Source organism: Chiloscyllium plagiosum, unplaced genomic scaffold (genome assembly GCF_037043375.1).
Source record: "Chiloscyllium plagiosum isolate Xiang-an unplaced genomic scaffold, Cpla_swu_hap1 HiC_scaffold_38, whole genome shotgun sequence".
Classification (NCBI taxonomy): domain Eukaryota; kingdom Metazoa; phylum Chordata; class Chondrichthyes; order Orectolobiformes; family Hemiscylliidae; genus Chiloscyllium; species Chiloscyllium plagiosum.
The window spans coordinates 71,348,404-71,366,891 of record NW_028270176.1 but is presented as its reverse complement, the minus strand read 5'-3'; the positions used below and the strand labels follow the sequence as shown (position 1 = coordinate 71,366,891).

Genomic DNA, 18,488 nt, shown 5'->3' with positions numbered 1-18,488 from the left:
GATTACCTTTCCCTTCCGATGTTTCCAGGACGGAAATGAAGGAAATGGGAGAAATTCAATAAGGTATGACATCGAAATTCATTGGAACGATTTTCCCATAAGCTAGAAACCCAAATAACATCGAGTAGAGTCACCGTAGGACTTCGTTTCACAACAGCGATGAAATAACAGTCTGCATTCGGTTCCAGTAAAAGCACAACTGGCCTGGGACGGCAGAACTGTTTGCGATTTTCCGCGCGGGAGGCGAGCACGATCATGACAGCAGAGACATTTTGAAATATTTGGCGGTATCCCACACCACAGTTAATTCCCTGGGAAGCAAACCCATTTTACTTTTGTTTTCAACATCAATATACAGTGGGCCCAAAACAGCATGTTAACAAGCTGCAGCGTTGGAGTTGATTAGCAGAAATGGCAGTGGTGGGATTCGAACCCACGCCCCTTTCGAGACTGGAACCTGGATCCAGCGCCTTAGACCGCTCGGCCACACTACCAGCCGGCCCGGCCGCCTCATTTTCTTGTATTTCCAATTGTGCTCGTGCATGAGCACAGATGCAAAGTCACATCAAAAGAGTTCCATGATTCCTCTCGAACCCGCACAGCTGCTGGGATGTGACCCGCTGCAATGAAAATTTCGCAGCAGATATTGATAGCCCATCAATCCAGACAAAAATCAATGGTAAGCTGAGTCACTCTTCTCAGACTCTTTTCAGGTACAAATGTATCTGTGAGTGCGTGAGAATATGGGTTCGCTTATGATTTCGTCAAATAACCATGAGCTGCTTGACATTACTGGAATTTCCATTCTTGCTTTGCTAAATAATTTCACACATTGCTCGAAACAGGACGACTTTCACGTTTACACGGAACACGAAACACACCGGACTACAGGGAAAATGCACAAACCTGAGCAGGCCGTGTTCCACATCATACCGTGCAGCATAGTTTCAGTCACTGTGTCTGTTTTTTTTTTCAGAATAAGAGTCCCAAAGAATGTTCTCCACCCTAAAACCGGAGGTAGCATTACAATCCGAGAACGACAGATCACATTGTGAGGATGTTCTGACCTCGGAGACAGTTCGAGATGCCACTTTCATTGCCTTTTTCCTTAACCGTGCAATTTGCTGCAGAGATGTTCACTCCTGGACATGAGCCACATGGATAAAAAACTGAGTTGGAAACCTGTGTGGGAATCGACGAGAAGAGTCTCAATAAATTTTGTGAAATTCCATGGTGCTTTTTAGAAATGCAGTTTCTGTTCACCTCAATATAAAAGCCAGTTTCTGAACATAGTAACAGAAGTCACAAGGTAATTACCTCACCGCACACCCCACTCCAGAAGAGGTGCTAACTGCCCTTGAGTGCTTTTTGTTCTCGATGTGAAGAACTCTCACGCCTGAGTCACCTTCACGTCTCTGGCTGCTGAGTGAATCACAAAGAAGGAATTTCACTAGAGCTGCAACTGCCTCACTTCTCCACTCGCCCTCCCCGTTTACGTTTTCCTGCTCGTCAGTGATTTAAAGAAAACCAAATGGATGCGATGTCATTCTGTCGCCTCTCTGTCGATTCCTCCGTTTCAGTTCCAACATGACTTAGATCTCGGGGCGGACCTTAATACTAGCGACGCTATGAATGCGCAAGTCGAAAGGTTCCTCTGAGAGTGGAATTTCTTTCATTGCTGTTGCTGATTGAATGAGCCACTAACGTGCGAATTGCTCCAAAACATGATTCAGGACATCTGGTGCCAATTCCCGCACGTCGAATAACGATTGACAGCTTCCAAATGAGGTCTTTCTGAGACGACCTTGGGGTACATTTGACAGACAGACAAGTTCAGGAATTCGTGGTGCGCTGTGACACCAAAGCATCTGCTTCTTTCCTGTCTTTGAACCGAGCCGCCTGCGCAAGGAATGCAAATGCGGTACTGCTTTTCGTGGAAGGATCAGAAGGCGGTAACTACACTCTCAAACAGAATGGCATATGATTAGAACCAGGTTGGAGAAAAACTTAACAACGCTTTGCACTGTAATTAAATGGAATTGCATTACATTTCACTACGAGAGTAGATTTGTTCAAGCAAATTCTAAGGCAGGTTTGCAGATGCGAAACCAAGCAAGAAAGCTCAGCTCTTGTCCATGAAAAAGGCTGCAGTTGAAGAACAAAGCAGTTTCTGCCCAGTTTCGAACTGGGGAACCTTTCGCGTGTTAGGCGAAAGTGATGACCACTACACTACAGAAACAAGCCGCAGCCGCCTGTGCGGCGGCTCCGTGGCGTCCAGCACTGGAAGTTGAATCCGTTCTACGTTTCACCTTTCTGTTTCCAATATCTCGTTGTTGTCCAGCGCAATTGACATCTTGAAAACGTAAAAAAAAGACACTTTAAATTGATGACAAAATATAGACAAAGATGTCGTCGATGTTTGTACCGTAGGGCGAGGTGGAATAGGTTGGGACGACTTTCCCTGCAGCGTAACAGCTGCGACATGACCTTATGGAAGGCTGGTAAACTGAGTATTTACGTGTTTTACCCAAGTTGGTGTGAGTTGAAAACTCGACAGCATAGCTTTAAGGTGAGTGGGCTGAAAGTGAGAAAGGACCTGAGGCACATTTCCCACAAAGAAGGTTGTGCGTGTTTGGAATGATCTACCAGAGGAAGTGGAGCAGGCTATTACACTCATAAAATTGCAAAAGTAATCGGGTGAGTTTCTGGATAAGATGCGTTTAGAGGGATTGGGGCCAAATGCTGGGGAACGGGACTTGTTGAATTTTGGCTATGGGGTGAGCATGGACGAGGTCCACCGAAGTATCTTTTTCCACGGTGTACCCCAATAACGTCGTGTTGCTTCCACCGGCTTTAAAGGATTACTTTTTAGCGGAGTTTGCCATCGCAGTCTGTGGCACAATCATTTAGTCTGTTCGACTGCTCACGGGAAAGGTAGTATTGTGAAACACTGCAGACACGAACGACTTCCTTACTTTAGCTCCGACTGACCGTACTTGGTGAAATTTTCCCAGATCCTCAGCTGAGGATTTTTGCTGCTGGAAGTTACCTCAGAAACCCTGTTAAATCGAAATGTATTGAGCGAATCGCAAAGCAGAAAGCATTTAACACGGAACACAAACAAAACTGGCATACCTCATTCATTTTCAGACACAGAGATGCATGAGTGCTAAATGTGATACAGTCCGAGGGCATGAGTCATAAAGTAATCTCACAACTAACAACAGGGCATTTCCAAACTACTCTTTCAAACATACTGCAGCCTTAGTGCACCACTACTTTCCAGACAATGCTGAAAAGAGAGAAAGAAAGAACATAATAAGAATTGGCCGTAAAAAGTGAATTTCACCAATCACAGTCTCGATTAGATTACCTTTCCCTTCCGATGTTTCCAGGACGGAAATGAAGGAAATGGGAGAAATTCAATAAGGTATGACATCGAAATTCATTGGAACGATTTTCCCATAAGCTAGAAACCCAAATAACATCGAGTAGAGTCACCGTAGGACTTCGTTTCACAACAGCGATGAAATAACAGTCTGCATTCGGTTCCAGTAAAAGCACAACTGGCCTGGGACGGCAGAACTGTTTGCGATTTTCCGCGCGGGAGGCGAGCACGATCATGACAGCAGAGACATTTTGAAATATTTGGCGGTATCCCACACCACAGTTAATTCCCTGGGAAGCAAACCCATTTTACTTTTGTTTTCAACATCAATATACAGTGGGCCCAAAACAGCATGTTAACAAGCTGCAGCGTTGGAGTTGATTAGCAGAAATGGCAGTGGTGGGATTCGAACCCACGCCCCTTTCGAGACTGGAACCTGGATCCAGCGCCTTAGACCGCTCGGCCACACTACCAGCCGGCCCGGCCGCCTCATTTTCTTGTATTTCCAATTGTGCTCGTGCATGAGCACAGATGCAAAGTCACATCAAAAGAGTTCCATGATTCCTCTCGAACCCGCACAGCTGCTGGGATGTGACCCGCTGCAATGAAAATTTCGCAGCAGATATTGATAGCCCATCAATCCAGACAAAAATCAATGGTAAGCTGAGTCACTCTTCTCAGACTCTTTTCAGGTACAAATGTATCTGTGAGTGCGTGAGAATATGGGTTCGCTTATGATTTCGTCAAATAACCATGAGCTGCTTGACATTACTGGAATTTCCATTCTTGCTTTGCTAAATAATTTCACACATTGCTCGAAACAGGACGACTTTCACGTTTACACGGAACACGAAACACACCGGACTACAGGGAAAATGCACAAACCTGAGCAGGCCGTGTTCCACATCATACCGTGCAGCATAGTTTCAGTCACTGTGTCTGTTTTTTTTTTCAGAATAAGAGTCCCAAAGAATGTTCTCCACCCTAAAACCGGAGGTAGCATTACAATCCGAGAACGACAGATCACATTGTGAGGATGTTCTGACCTCGGAGACAGTTCGAGATGCCACTTTCATTGCCTTTTACCTTAACCGTGCAATTTGCTGCAGAGATGTTCACTCCTGGACATGAGCCACATGGATAAAAAACTGAGTTGGAAACCTGTGTGGGAATCGACGAGAAGAGACTCAATAAATTTTGTGAAATTCCATGGTGCTTTTTAGAAATGCAGTTTCTGTTCACCTCAATATAAAAGCCAGTTTCTGAACATAGTAACAGAAGTCACAAGGTAATTACCTCACCGCACACCCCACTCCAGAAGAGGTGCTAACTGCCCTTGAGTGCTTTTTGTTCTCGATGTGAAGAACTCTCACGCCTGAGTCACCTTCACGTCTCTGGCTGCTGAGTGAATCACAAAGAAGGAATTTCACTAGAGCTGCAACTGCCTCACTTCTCCACTCGCCCTCCCCGTTTACATTTTCCTGCTCGTCAGTGATTTAAAGAAAACCAAATGGATGCGATGTCATTCTGTCGCCTCTCTGTCGATTCCTCCGTTTCAGTTCCAACATGACTTAGATCTCGGGGCGGACCTTAATACTAGCGACGCTATGAATGCGCAAGTCGAAAGGTTCCTCTGAGAGTGGAATTTCTTTCATTGCTGTTGCTGATTGAATGAGCCACTAACGTGCGAATTGCTCCAAAACATGATTCAGGACATCTGGTGCCAATTCCCGCACGTCGAATAACGATTGACAGCTTCCAAATGAGGTCTTTCTGAGACGACCTTGGGGTACATTTGACAGACAGACAAGTTCAGGAATTCGTGGTGCGCTGTGACACCAAAGCATCTGCTTCTTTCCTGTCTTTGAACCGAGCCGCCTGCGCAAGGAATGCAAATGCGGTACTGCTTTTCGTGGAAGGATCAGAAGGCGGTAACTACACTCTCAAACAGAATGGCATATGATTAGAACCAGGTTGGAGAAAAACTTAACAACGCTTTGCACTGTAATTAAATGGAATTGCATTACATTTCACTACGAGAGTAGATTTGTTCAAGCAAATTCTAAGGCAGGTTTGCAGATGCGAAACCAAGCAAGAAAGCTCAGCTCTTGTCCATGAAAAAGGCTGCAGTTGAAGAACAAAGCAGTTTCTGCCCAGTTTCGAACTGGGGAACCTTTCGCGTGTTAGGCGAAAGTGATGACCACTACACTACAGAAACAAGCCGCAGCCGCCTGTGCGGCGGCTCCGTGGCGTCCAGCACTGGAAGTTGAATCCGTTCTACGTTTCACCTTTCTGTTTCCAATATCTCGTTGTTGTCCAGCGCAATTGACATCTTGAAAACGTAAAAAAAAGACACTTTAAATTGATGACAAAATATAGACAAAGATGTCGTCGATGTTTGTACCGTAGGGCGAGGTGGAATAGGTTGGGACGACTTTCCCTGCAGCGTAACAGCTGCGACATGACCTTATGGAAGGCTGGTAAACTGAGTATTTACGTGTTTTACCCAAGTTGGTGTGAGTTGAAAACTCGACAGCATAGCTTTAAGGTGAGTGGGCTGAAAGTGAGAAAGGACCTGAGGCACATTTCCCACAAAGAAGGTTGTGCGTGTTTGGAATGATCTACCAGAGGAAGTGGAGCAGGCTATTACACTCATAAAATTGCAAAAGTAATCGGGTGAGTTTCTGGATAAGATGCGTTTAGAGGGATTGGGGCCAAATGCTGGGGAACGGGACTTGTTGAATTTTGGCTATGGGGTGAGCATGGACGAGGTCCACCGAAGTATCTTTTTCCACGGTGTACCCCAATAACGTCGTGTTGCTTCCACCGGCTTTAAAGGATTACTTTTTAGCGGAGTTTGCCATCGCAGTCTGTGGCACAATCATTTAGTCTGTTCGACTGCTCACGGGAAAGGTAGTATTGTGAAACACTGCAGACACGAACGACTTCCTTACTTTAGCTCCGACTGACCGTACTTGGTGAAATTTTCCCAGATCCTCAGCTGAGGATTTTTGCTGCTGGAAGTTACCTCAGAAACCCTGTTAAATCGAAATGTATTGAGCGAATCGCAAAGCAGAAAGCATTTAACACGGAACACAAACAAAACTGGCATACCTCATTCATTTTCAGACACAGAGATGCATGAGTGCTAAATGTGATACAGTCCGAGGGCATGAGTCATAAAGTAATCTCACAACTAACAACAGGGCATTTCCAAACTACTCTTTCAAACATACTGCAGCCTTAGTGCACCACCACTTTCCAGACAATGCTGAAAAGAGAGAAAGAAAGAACATAATAAGAATTGGCCGTAAAAAGTGAATTTCACCAATCACAGTCTCGATTAGATTACCTTTCCCTTCCGATGTTTCCAGGACGGAAATGAAGGAAATGGGAGAAATTCAATAAGGTATGACATCGAAATTCATTGGAACGATTTTCCCATAAGCTAGAAACCCAAATAACATCGAGTAGAGTCACCGTAGGACTTCGTTTCACAACAGCGATGAAATAACAGTCTGCATTCGGTTCCAGTAAAAGCACAACTGGCCTGGGACGGCAGAACTGTTTGCGATTTTCCGCGCGGGAGGCGAACACGATCATGACAGCAGAGACATTTTGAAATATTTGGCGGTATCCCACACCACAGTTAATTCCCTGGGAAGCAAACCCATTTTACTTTTGTTTTCAACATCAATATACAGTGGGCCCAAAACAGCATGTTAACAAGCTGCAGCGTTGGAGTTGATTAGCAGAAATGGCAGTGGTGGGATTCGAACCCACGCCCCTTTCGAGACTGGAACCTGGATCCAGCGCCTTAGACCGCTCGGCCACACTACCAGCCGGCCCGGCCGCCTCATTTTCTTGTATTTCCAATTGTGCTCGTGCATGAGCACAGATGCAAAGTCACATCAAAAGAGTTCCATGATTCCTCTCGAACCCGCACAGCTGCTGGGATGTGACCCGCTGCAATGAAAATTTCGCAGCAGATATTGATAGCCCATCAATCCAGACAAAAATCAATGGTAAGCTGAGTCACTCTTCTCAGACTCTTTTCAGGTACAAATGTATCTGTGAGTGCGTGAGAATATGGGTTCGCTTATGATTTCGTCAAATAACCATGAGCTGCTTGACATTACTGGAATTTCCATTCTTGCTTTGCTAAATAATTTCACACATTGCTCGAAACAGGACGACTTTCACGTTTACACGGAACACGAAACACACCGGACTACAGGGAAAATGCACAAACCTGAGCAGGCCGTGTTCCACATCATACCGTGCAGCATAGTTTCAGTCACTGTGTCTGTTTTTTTTTCAGAATAAGAGTCCCAAAGAATGTTCTCCACCCTAAAACCGGAGGTAGCATTACAATCCGAGAACGACAGATCACATTGTGAGGATGTTCTGACCTCGGAGACAGTTCGAGATGCCACTTTCATTGCCTTTTACCTTAACCGTGCAATTTGCTGCAGAGATGTTCACTCCTGGACATGAGCCACATGGATAAAAAACTGAGTTGGAAACCTGTGTGGGAATCGACGAGAAGAGACTCAATAAATTTTGTGAAATTCCATGGTGCTTTTTAGAAATGCAGTTTCTGTTCACCTCAATATAAAAGCCAGTTTCTGAACATAGTAACAGAAGTCACAAGGTAATTACCTCACCGCACACCCCACTCCAGAAGAGGTGCTAACTGCCCTTGAGTGCTTTTTGTTCTCGATGTGAAGAACTCTCACGCCTGAGTCACCTTCACGTCTCTGGCTGCTGAGTGAATCACAAAGAAGGAATTTCACTAGAGCTGCAACTGCCTCACTTCTCCACTCGCCCTCCCCGTTTACATTTTCCTGCTCGTCAGTGATTTAAAGAAAACCAAATGGATGCGATGTCATTCTGTCGCCTCTCTGTCGATTCCTCCGTTTCAGTTCCAACATGACTTAGATCTCGGGGCGGACCTTAATACTAGCGACGCTATGAATGCGCAAGTCGAAAGGTTCCTCTGAGAGTGGAATTTCTTTCATTGCTGTTGCTGATTGAATGAGCCACTAACGTGCGAATTGCTCCAAAACATGATTCAGGACATCTGGTGCCAATTCCCGCACGTCGAATAACGATTGACAGCTTCCAAATGAGGTCTTTCTGAGACGACCTTGGGGTACATTTGACAGACAGACAAGTTCAGGAATTCGTGGTGCGCTGTGACACCAAAGCATCTGCTTCTTTCCTGTCTTTGAACCGAGCCGCCTGCGCAAGGAATGCAAATGCGGTACTGCTTTTCGTGGAAGGATCAGAAGGCGGTAACTACACTCTCAAACAGAATGGCATATGATTAGAACCAGGTTGGAGAAAAACTTAACAACGCTTTGCACTGTAATTAAATGGAATTGCATTACATTTCACTACGAGAGTAGATTTGTTCAAGCAAATTCTAAGGCAGGTTTGCAGATGCGAAACCAAGCAAGAAAGCTCAGCTCTTGTCCATGAAAAAGGCTGCAGTTGAAGAACAAAGCAGTTTCTGCCCAGTTTCGAACTGGGGAACCTTTCGCGTGTTAGGCGAAAGTGATGACCACTACACTACAGAAACAAGCCGCAGCCGCCTGTGCGGCGGCTCCGTGGCGTCCAGCACTGGAAGTTGAATCCGTTCTACGTTTCACCTTTCTGTTTCCAATATCTCGTTGTTGTCCAGCGCAATTGACATCTTGAAAACGTAAAAAAAAGACACTTTAAATTGATGACAAAATATAGACAAAGATGTCGTCGATGTTTGTACCGTAGGGCGAGGTGGAATAGGTTGGGACGACTTTCCCTGCAGCGTAACAGCTGCGACATGACCTTATGGAAGGCTGGTAAACTGAGTATTTACGTGTTTTACCCAAGTTGGTGTGAGTTGAAAACTCGACAGCATAGCTTTAAGGTGAGTGGGCTGAAAGTGAGAAAGGACCTGAGGCACATTTCCCACAAAGAAGGTTGTGCGTGTTTGGAATGATCTACCAGAGGAAGTGGAGCAGGCTATTACACTCATAAAATTGCAAAAGTAATCGGGTGAGTTTCTGGATAAGATGCGTTTAGAGGGATTGGGGCCAAATGCTGGGGAACGGGACTTGTTGAATTTTGGCTATGGGGTGAGCATGGACGAGGTCCACCGAAGTATCTTTTTCCACGGTGTACCCCAATAACGTCGTGTTGCTTCCACCGGCTTTAAAGGATTACTTTTTAGCGGAGTTTGCCATCGCAGTCTGTGGCACAATCATTTAGTCTGTTCGACTGCTCACGGGAAAGGTAGTATTGTGAAACACTGCAGACACGAACGACTTCCTTACTTTAGCTCCGACTGACCGTACTTGGTGAAATTTTCCCAGATCCTCAGCTGAGGATTTTTGCTGCTGGAAGTTACCTCAGAAACCCTGTTAAATCGAAATGTATTGAGCGAATCGCAAAGCAGAAAGCATTTAACACGGAACACAAACAAAACTGGCATACCTCATTCATTTTCAGACACAGAGATGCATGAGTGCTAAATGTGATACAGTCCGAGGGCATGAGTCATAAAGTAATCTCACAACTAACAACAGGGCATTTCCAAACTACTCTTTCAAACATACTGCAGCCTTAGTGCACCACCAATTTCCAGACAATGCTGAAAAGAGAGAAAGAAAGAACATAATAAGAATTGGCCGTAAAAAGTGAATTTCACCAATCACAGTCTCGATTAGATTACCTTTCCCTTCCGATGTTTCCAGGACGGAAATGAAGGAAATGGGAGAAATTCAATAAGGTATGACATCGAAATTCATTGGAACGATTTTCCCATAAGCTAGAAACCCAAATAACATCGAGTAGAGTCACCGTAGGACTTCGTTTCACAACAGCGATGAAATAACAGTCTGCATTCGGTTCCAGTAAAAGCACAACTGGCCTGGGACGGCAGAACTGTTTGCGATTTTCCGCGCGGGAGGCGAACACGATCATGACAGCAGAGACATTTTGAAATATTTGGCGTTATCCCACACCACAGTTAATTCCCTGGGAAGCAAACCCATTTTACTTTTGTTTTCAACATCAATATACAGTGGGCCCAAAACAGCATGTTAACAAGCTGCAGCGTTGGAGTTGATTAGCAGAAATGGCAGTGGTGGGATTCGAACCCACGCCCCTTTCGAGACTGGAACCTGGATCCAGCGCCTTAGACCGCTCGGCCACACTACCAGCCGGCCCGGCCGCCTCATTTTCTTGTATTTCCAATTGTGCTCGTGCATGAGCACAGATGCAAAGTCACATCAAAAGAGTTCCATGATTCCTCTCGAACTCGCACAGCTGCTGGGATGTGACCCGCTACAATGAAAATTTCGCAGCAGATATTGATAGCCCATCAATCCAGAAAAAAATCAATGGTAAGCTGAGTCACTCTTCTCAGACTCTTTTCAGGTACAAATGTATCTGTGAGTGCGTGAGAATATGGGTTCGCTTATGATTTCGTCAAATAACCATGAGCTGCTTGACATTACTGGAATTTCCATTCTTGCTTTGCTAAATAATTTCACACATTGCTCGAAACAGGACGACTTTCACGTTTACACGGAACACGAAACACACCGGACTACAGGGAAAATGCACAAACCTGAGCAGGCCGTGTTCCACATCATACCGTGCAGCATAGTTTCAGTCACTGTGTCTGTTTTTTTTTCAGAATAAGAGTCCCAAAGAATGTTCTCCACCCTAAAACCGGAGGTAGCATTACAATCCGAGAACGACAGATCACATTGTGAGGATGTTCTGACCTCGGAGACAGTTCGAGATGCCACTTTCATTGCCTTTTACCTTAACCGTGCAATTTGCTGCAGAGATGTTCACTCCTGGACATGAGCCACATGGATAAAAAACTGAGTTGGAAACCTGTGTGGGAATCGACGAGAAGAGACTCAATAAATTTTGTGAAATTCCATGGTGCTTTTTAGAAATGCAGTTTCTGTTCACCTCAATATAAAAGCCAGTTTCTGAACATCGTAACAGAAGTCACAAGGTAATTACCTCACCGCACACCCCACTCCAGAAGAGGTGCTAACTGCCCTTGAGTGCTTTTTGTTCTCGATGTGAAGAACTCTCACGCCTGAGTCATCTTCACGTCTCTGGCTGCTGAGTGAATCACAAAGAAGGAATTTCACTAGAGCTGCAACTGCCTCACTTCTCCACTCGCCCTCCCCGTTTACATTTTCCTGCTCGTCAGTGATTTAAAGAAAACCAAATGGATGCGATGTCATTCTGTCGCCTCTCTGTCGATTCCTCCGTTTCAGTTCCAACATGACTTAGATCTCGGGGCGGACCTTAATACTAGCGACGCTATGAATGCGCAAGTCGAAAGGTTCCTCTGAGAGTGGAATTTCTTTCATTGCTGTTGCTGATTGAATGAGCCACTAACGTGCGAATTGCTCCAAAACATGATTCAGGACATCTGGTGCCAATTCCCGCACGTCGAATAACGATTGACAGCTTCCAAATGAGGTCTTTCTGAGACGACCTTGGGGTACATTTGACAGACAGACAAGTTCAGGAATTCGTGGTGCGCTGTGACACCAAAGCATCTGCTTCTTTCCTGTCTTTGAACCGAGCCGCCTGCGCAAGGAATGCAAATGCGGTACTGCTTTTCGTGGAAGGATCAGAAGGCGGTAACTACACTCTCAAACAGAATGGCATATGATTAGAACCAGGTTGGAGAAAAACTTAACAACGCTTTGCACTGTAATTAAATGGAATTGCATTACATTTCACTACGAGAGTAGATTTGTTCAAGCAAATTCTAAGGCAGGTTTGCAGATGCGAAACCAAGCAAGAAAGCTCAGCTCTTGTCCATGAAAAAGGCTGCAGTTGAAGAACAAAGCAGTTTCTGCCCAGTTTCGAACTGGGGAACCTTTCGCGTGTTAGGCGAAAGTGATGACCACTACACTACAGAAACAAGCCGCAGCCGCCTGTGCGGCGGCTCCGTGGCGTCCAGCACTGGAAGTTGAATCCGTTCTACGTTTCACCTTTCTGTTTCCAATATCTCGTTGTTGTCCAGCGCAATTGACATCTTGAAAACGTAAAAAAAAGACACTTTAAATTGATGACAAAATATAGACAAAGATGTCGTCGATGTTTGTACCGTAGGGCGAGGTGGAATAGGTTGGGACGACTTTCCCTGCAGCGTAACAGCTGCGACATGACCTTATGGAAGGCTGGTAAACTGAGTATTTACGTGTTTTACCCAAGTTGGTGTGAGTTGAAAACTCGACAGCATAGCTTTAAGGTGAGTGGGCTGAAAGTGAGAAAGGACCTGAGGCACATTTCCCACAAAGAAGGTTGTGCGTGTTTGGAATGATCTACCAGAGGAAGTGGAGCAGGCTATTACACTCATAAAATTGCAAAAGTAATCGGGTGAGTTTCTGGATAAGATGCGTTTAGAGGGATTGGGGCCAAATGCTGGGGAACGGGACTTGTTGAATTTTGGCTATGGGGTGAGCATGGACGAGGTCCACCGAAGTATCTTTTTCCACGGTGTACCCCAATAACGTCGTGTTGCTTCCACCGGCTTTAAAGGATTACCTTTTAGCGGAGTTTGCCATCGCAGTCTGTGGCACAATCATTTAGTCTGTTCGACTGCTCACGGGAAAGGTAGTATTGTGAAACACTGCAGACACGAACGACTTCCTTACTTTAGCTCCGACTGACCGTACTTGGTGAAATTTTCCCAGATCCTCAGCTGAGGATTTTTGCTGCTGGAAGTTACCTCAGAAACCCTGTTAAATCGAAATGTATTGAGCGAATCGCAAAGCAGAAAGCATTTAACATGGAACACAAACAAAACTGGCATACCTCATTCATTTTCAGACACAGAGATGCATGAGTGCTAAATGTGATACAGTCCGAGGGCATGAGTCATAAAGTAATCTCACAACTAACAACAGGGCATTTCCAAACTACTCTTTCAAACATACTGCAGCCTTAGTGCACCACCACTTTCCAGACAATGCTGAAAAGAGAGAAAGAAAGAACATAATAAGAATTGGCCGTAAAAAGTGAATTTCACCAATCACAGTCTCGATTAGATTACCTTTCCCTTCCGATGTTTCCAGGACGGAAATGAAGGAAATGGGAGAAATTCAATAAGGTATGACATCGAAATTCATTGGAACGATTTTCCCATAAGCTAGAAACCCAAATAACATCGAGTAGAGTCACCGTAGGACTTCGTTTCACAACAGCGATGAAATAACAGTCTGCATTCGGTTCCAGTAAAAGCACAACTGGCCTGGGACGGCAGAACTGTTTGCGATTTTCCGCGCGGGAGGCGAACACGATCATGACAGCAGAGACATTTTGAAATATTTGGCGTTATCCCACACCACAGTTAATTCCCTGGGAAGCAAACCCATTTTACTTTTGTTTTCAACATCAATATACAGTGGGCCCAAAACAGCATGTTAACAAGCTGCAGCGTTGGAGTTGATTAGCAGAAATGGCAGTGGTGGGATTCGAACCCACGCCCCTTTCGAGACTGGAACCTGGATCCAGCGCCTTAGACCGCTCGGCCACACTACCAGCCGGCCCGGCCGCCTCATTTTCTTGTATTTCCAATTGTGCTCGTGCATGAGCACAGATGCAAAGTCACATCAAAAGAGTTCCATGATTCCTCTCGAACTCGCACAGCTGCTGGGATGTGACCCGCTACAATGAAAATTTCGCAGCAGATATTGATAGCCCATCAATCCAGAAAAAAATCAATGGTAAGCTGAGTCACTCTTCTCAGACTCTTTTCAGGTACAAATGTATCTGTGAGTGCGTGAGAATATGGGTTCGCTTATGATTTCGTCAAATAACCATGAGCTGCTTGACATTACTGGAATTTCCATTCTTGCTTTGCTAAATAATTTCACACATTGCTCGAAACAGGACGACTTTCACGTTTACACGGAACACGAAACACACCGGACTACAGGGAAAATGCACAAACCTGAGCAGGCCGTGTTCCACATCATACCGTGCAGCATAGTTTCAGTCACTGTGTCTGTTTTTTTTTTCAGAATAAGAGTCCCAAAGAATGTTCTCCACCCTAAAACCGGAGGTAGCATTACAATCCGAGAACGACAGATCACATTGTGAGGATGTTCTGACCTCGGAGACAGTTCGAGATGCCACTTTCATTGCCTTTTACCTTAACCGTGCAATTTGCTGCAGAGATGTTCACTCCTGGACATGAGCCACATGGATAAAAAACTGAGTTGGAAACCTGTGTGGGAATCGACGAGAAGAGACTCAATAAATTTTGTGAAATTCCATGGTGCTTTTTAGAAATGCAGTTTCTGTTCACCTCAATATAAAAGCCAGTTTCTGAACATAGTAACAGAAGTCACAAGGTAATTACCTCACCGCACACCCCACTCCAGAAGAGGTGCTAACTGCCCTTGAGTGCTTTTTGTTCTCGATGTGAAGAACTCTCACGCCTGAGTCACCTTCACGTCTCTGGCTGCTGAGTGAATCACAAAGAAGGAATTTCACTAGAGCTGCAACTGCCTCACTTCTCCACTCGCCCTCCCCGTTTACATTTTCCTGCTCGTCAGTGATTTAAAGAAAACCAAATGGATGCGATGTCATTCTGTCGCCTCTCTGTCGATTCCTCCGTTTCAGTTCCAACATGACTTAGATCTCGGGGCGGACCTTAATACTAGCGACGCTATGAATGCGCAAGTCGAAAGGTTCCTCTGAGAGTGGAATTTCTTTCATTGCTGTTGCTGATTGAATGAGCCACTAACGTGCGAATTGCTCCAAAACATGATTCAGGACATCTGGTGCCAATTCCCGCACGTCGAATAACGATTGACAGCTTCCAAATGAGGTCTTTCTGAGACGACCTTGGGGTACATTTGACAGACAGACAAGTTCAGGAATTCGTGGTGCGCTGTGACACCAAAGCATCTGCTTCTTTCCTGTCTTTGAACCGAGCCGCCTGCGCAAGGAATGCAAATGCGGTACTGCTTTTCGTGGAAGGATCAGAAGGCGGTAACTACACTCTCAAACAGAATGGCATATGATTAGAACCAGGTTGGAGAAAAACTTAACAACGCTTTGCACTGTAATTAAATGGAATTGCATTACATTTCACTACGAGAGTAGATTTGTTCAAGCAAATTCTAAGGCATGTTTGCAGATGCGAAACCAAGCAAGAAAGCTCAGCTCTTGTCCATGAAAAAGGCTGCAGTTGAAGAACAAAGCAGTTTCTGCCCAGTTTCGAACTGGGGAACCTTTCGCGTGTTAGGCGAAAGTGATGACCACTACACTACAGAAACAAGCCGCAGCCGCCTGTCCGGCGGCTCCGTGGCGTCCAGCACTGGAAGTTGAATCCGTTCTACGTTTCACCTTTCTGTTTCCAATATCTCGTTGTTGTCCAGCGCAATTGACATCTTGAAAACGTAAAAAAAAGACACTTTAAATTGATGACAAAATATAGACAAAGATGTCGTCGATGTTTGTACCGTAGGGCGACGTGGAATAGGTTGGGACGACTTTCCCTGCAGCGTAACAGCTGCGACATGACCTTATGGAAGGCTGGTAAACTGAGTATTTACGTGTTTTACCCAAGTTGGTGTGAGTTGAAAACTCGACAGCATAGCTTTAAGGTGAGTGGGCTGAAAGTGAGAAAGGACCTGAGGCACATTTCCCACAAAGAAGGTTGTGCGTGTTTGGAATGATCTACCAGAGGAAGTGGAGCAGGCTATTACACTCATAAAATTGCAAAAGTAATCGGGTGAGTTTCTGGATAAGATGCGTTTAGAGGGATTGGGGCCAAATGCTGGGGAACGGGACTTGTTGAATTTTGGCTATGGGGTGAGCATGGACGAGGTCCACCGAAGTATCTTTTTCCACGGTGTACCCCAATAACGTCGTGTTGCTTCCACCGGCTTTAAAGGATTACTTTTTAGCGGAGTTTGCCATCGCAGTCTGTGGCACAATCATTTAGTCTGTTCGACTGCTCACGGGAAAGGTAGTATTGTGAAACACTGCAGACACGAACGACTTCCTTACTTTAGCTCCGACTGACCGTACTTGGTGAAATTTTCCCAGATCCTCAGCTGAGGATTTTTGCTGCTGGAAGTTACCTCAGAAACCCTGTTAAATCGAAATGTATTGAGCGAATCGCAAAGCAGAAAGCATTTAACACGGAACACAAACAAAACTGGCATACCGCATTCATTTTCAGACACAGAGATGCATGAGTGCTAAATGTGATACAGTCCGAGGGCACGAGTCATAAAGTAATCTCACAACTAACAACAGGGCATTTCCAAACTACTCTTTCAAACATACTGCAGCCTTAGTGCACCACCACTTTCCAGACAATGCTGAAAAGAGAGAAAGAAAGAACATAATAAGAATTGGCCGTAAAAAGTGAATTTCACCAATCACAGTCTCGATTAGATTACCTTTCCCTTCCGATGTTTCCAGGACGGAAATGAAGGAAATGGGAGAAATTCAATAAGGTATGACATCGAAATTCATTGGAACGATTTTCCCATAAGCTAGAAACCCAAATAACATCGAGTAGAGTCACCGTAGGACTTCGTTTCACAACAGCGATGAAATAACAGTCTGCATTCGGTTCCAGTAAAAGCACAACTGGCCTGGGACGGCAGAACTGTTTGCGATTTTCCGCGCGGGAGGCGAACACGATCATGACAGCAGAGACATTTTGAAATATTTGGCGGTATCCCACACCACAGTTAATTCCCTGGGAAGCAAACCCATTTTACTTTTGTTTTCAACATCAATATACAGTGGGCCCAAAACAGCATGTTAACAAGCTGCAGCGTTGGAGTTGATTAGCAGAAATGGCAGTGGTGGGATTCGAACCCACGCCCCTTTCGAGACTGGAACCTGGATCCAGCGCCTTAGACCGCTCGGCCACACTACCAGCCGGCCCGGCCGCCTCATTTTCTTGTATTTCCAATTGTGCTCGTGCATGAGCACAGATGCAAAGTCACATCAAAAGAGTTCCATGATTCCTCTCGAACTCGCACAGCTGCTGGGATGTGACCCGCTACAATGAAAATTTCGCAGCAGATATTGATCGCCCATCAATCCAGACAAAAATCAATGGTAAGCTGAGTCACTCTTCTCAGACTCTTTTCAGGTACAAATGTATCTGTGAGTGCGTGAGAATATGGGTTCGCTTATGATTTCGTCAAATAACCATGAGCTGCTTGACATTACTGGAATTTCCATTCTTGCTTTGCTAAATAATTTCACACATTGCTCGAAACAGGACGACTTTCACGTTTACACGAAACACACCGGACTACAGGGAAAATGCACAAACCTGAGCAGGCCGTGTTCCACATCATACCGTGCAGCATAGTTTCAGTCACTGTGTCTGTTTTTTTTTCAGAATAAGAGTCCCAAAGAATGTTCTCCACCCTAAAACCGGAGGTAGCATTACAATCCGAGAACGACAGATCACATTGTGAGGATGTTCTGACCTCGGAGACAGTTCGAGATGCCACTTTCATTGCCTTTTACCTTAACCGTGCAATTTGCTGCAGAGATGTTCACTCCTGGACATGAGCCACATGGATAAAAAACTGAGTTGGAAACCTGTGTGGGAATCGACGAGAAGAGTCTCAATAAATTTTGTGAAATTCCATGGTGCTTTTTAGAAATGCAGTTTCTGTTCACCTCAATATAAAAGCCAGTTTCTGAACATAGTAACAGAAGTCACAAGGTAATTACCTCACCGCACACCCCACTCCAGAAGAGGTGCTAACTGCCCTTGAGTGCTTTTTGTTCTCGATGTGAAGAACTCTCACGCCTGAGTCACCTTCACGTCTCTGGCTGCTGAGTGAATCACAAAGAAGGAATTTCACTAGAGCTGCAACTGCCTCACTTCTCCACTCGCCCTCCCCGTTTACGTTTTCCTGCTCGTCAGTGATTTAAAGAAAACCAAATGGATGCGATGTCATTCTGTCGCCTCTCTGTCGATTCCTCCGTTTCAGTTCCAACATGACTTAGATCTCGGGGCGGACCTTAATACTAGCGACGCTATGAATGCGCAAGTCGAAAGGTTCCTCTGAGAGTG

At 45.2% G+C, this 18,488-nt stretch overlaps 6 non-coding genes across 6 annotated transcripts; all 6 read right to left on the bottom strand.

Moving 5' to 3' along the window:
• Positions 1-412: 412 nt before the first annotated feature.
• Positions 413-494, bottom strand: trnal-cag (transfer RNA leucine (anticodon CAG)). Its single transcript has one exon. It is a non-coding gene; the product is annotated as a tRNA-Leu (tRNA).
• A 3,285-nt stretch (positions 495-3,779) lies between these two features.
• trnal-cag (transfer RNA leucine (anticodon CAG)) lies at positions 3,780-3,861 on the bottom strand. The gene has a single exon. It is a non-coding gene; the product is annotated as a tRNA-Leu (tRNA).
• Positions 3,862-7,146: 3,285 nt separating this feature from the next.
• On the bottom strand, positions 7,147-7,228 carry trnal-cag (transfer RNA leucine (anticodon CAG)). The gene has a single exon. It is a non-coding gene; the product is annotated as a tRNA-Leu (tRNA).
• A 3,284-nt stretch (positions 7,229-10,512) lies between these two features.
• trnal-cag (transfer RNA leucine (anticodon CAG)) lies at positions 10,513-10,594 on the bottom strand. Its single transcript has one exon. It is a non-coding gene; the product is annotated as a tRNA-Leu (tRNA).
• A 3,284-nt stretch (positions 10,595-13,878) lies between these two features.
• Positions 13,879-13,960, bottom strand: trnal-cag (transfer RNA leucine (anticodon CAG)). Its single transcript has one exon. It is a non-coding gene; the product is annotated as a tRNA-Leu (tRNA).
• A 3,285-nt stretch (positions 13,961-17,245) lies between these two features.
• trnal-cag (transfer RNA leucine (anticodon CAG)) lies at positions 17,246-17,327 on the bottom strand. Its single transcript has one exon. It is a non-coding gene; the product is annotated as a tRNA-Leu (tRNA).
• Between the last annotated feature and the right edge of the window lie 1,161 nt (positions 17,328-18,488).